Source organism: Herpailurus yagouaroundi, unplaced genomic scaffold (assembly GCF_014898765.1).
Source record: "Herpailurus yagouaroundi ecotype Mexico unplaced genomic scaffold, PumYag 221, whole genome shotgun sequence".
In the NCBI taxonomy this organism is placed as follows: Eukaryota; Metazoa; Chordata; class Mammalia; order Carnivora; family Felidae; genus Herpailurus; species Herpailurus yagouaroundi.
In genome coordinates, this window is record NW_024412452.1 from 10,288,301 (window position 1) to 10,290,338 (window position 2,038).

Below are 2,038 nucleotides of genomic sequence, written 5' to 3' on the forward strand. Positions count from 1 at the left end.
AGAGAGAGAGAGAGAGAGAGAGAGAGAGAGAGAGAGAGAGAGAGAGAAAATCTTAAGTAGCATCTATGCTCAGCACGGCCTGATGCAGGGCTACATCCCACGACCCTGGGATCATGACTCAAGCCAAAATCAAGAGTCAGATGCTCAACTGACTGAGCCACCCAGGCATCCCAAGGTACTCTTTTGCCTCATGTTGGACCTACTCCCATCCAAAGGCCTACTCTTTTCTAGTTCCCATATTTTCTGGAAATCCTGTTATGCCTACATCTGGATTTTCTTGCGTGAACGATAACTGAGTTTGTGTCTTGTAGCAAATTAGAAGTGCAAGACCAGGGGTGCCTGGGTGGCTCAGTCAGTTGAGCAACTGACTCTTGGTTCTCTTTAGTTCATGACCTGACAGTTCGTGAGTGCAAGCCCCACATTGGGCTTCATGCTGACAGTGCATAGCCTGCTTGGGATTCTCTCTCTCCATATTTCTCTGCCCCTCTCCTGCTCACTCTCTCTGTCTCTCAAAATAAATAAATAAAATTTAAAAATTAAAAACTAAGAAGTGCAAGACCAGTATACCTTATGGTTTCTGATAGACTTACGTCACATTTTATATATTCTCATGTCTGTAGATATATGTACCATTCATACTTTCTGGCCACTGAATGCCTATTGAATATTGTTTTTTTAAAAAATAAATTCCAAAAGAATATTTTATGATTTAGCACCAAATTTGAATGTATCTATTTGTAAGTTTGCAAATATGCTGTGCTAACTTACACCTTTTCTTTTTCCAAATAGCAATTTGCTAATATTGACCTGTTTTAAATTATGTGTAAGTTTTCCGAATTGTAAATGCTTGTGGATTTAAACTTGGTTAGAATATGACTGTCCCAGAAACGTTAAAGATAGTGATCTTTTTATCCATTCATTTGATCATTTATTCAATAACTCTGACCCTTCTGGCCCTCAGTTTACCCAGTACCAGACTACTAAGTGTATGTAAGACACTTTCACAAGTTAGAAACTAATGAATACAAATAACGAAAAATTAGCTATTATAATTATCTACAGTTTAACCTGGAATTAGTACTCTAGTCTGTCTCCATACCTACTGTAGGACATGCTGTCCTTTGCTGTTTAAATTATAGCAGAATTCAGACTTTTTCTAGCAGGTACAGTTCCCTATGCCTGATACTGTGTGGAAATCTTAGACTTGAGCTTCCACTCCTGTCTTTCAGTCTGTTTGTTTGTTGTATTTTCTAAAACCCTACAGACCTAAGGTCAACCTCTAATGTGATACCTGGTGCATGATAAGAACCCAATAAAAGTTTCACTGTGAGTGGGAGTGTAGGTTGATACAATATTTTTGGAGGGTAATGTGGAAGTATCCTTCCAAATTTTAATCCAACATATCATTCATTCCAGAAATTCTACTTCTAGGGATTTAGATATAGTTGTATACATATATAAGGGCATTCATACTGCAGCCTGTCTGTTACAGAGGACCAAAAAAAAAAAAAAAAAAAAAAAAAAACAAAAAACCAAAAAAAAAAAAAAAAACCTGAAAACAATTATTGGATTGGTTATATAGATTATGGCTCTTATAATCAATGAAATACTATGCAAAGCAGGCATTAAAAATAATAGAGTGGATGTATGCATAAACTGACTGGGAAAATCAGTACCCAAGATATACTGTAGGATATGTATACTATACTGCTTTTGTACAAAATGAAAGATATCCATATATTTACAAATAAACGTATATATATATATATATATATATATATATATATATACACACTAAGTATGAATGTAAGCAGTTGGAAAATACCTGGAAGAACCACACAAGGAACTGGGGCACTGGGACTTAACCCTCATTCCATGTCCTGTACTATTTGAATTCTGGTGTACCTACATGCTCATCGAACCTGCGCTACCGACCCCCAGCTTAGGAGGGCACTGTCGCTCTCTGACTCCTGTTTACTAATCAAACTTCTCCGTCAGCCAGCGTGTTGACGTCATCACGACTGTCGGTGGCGCGTGC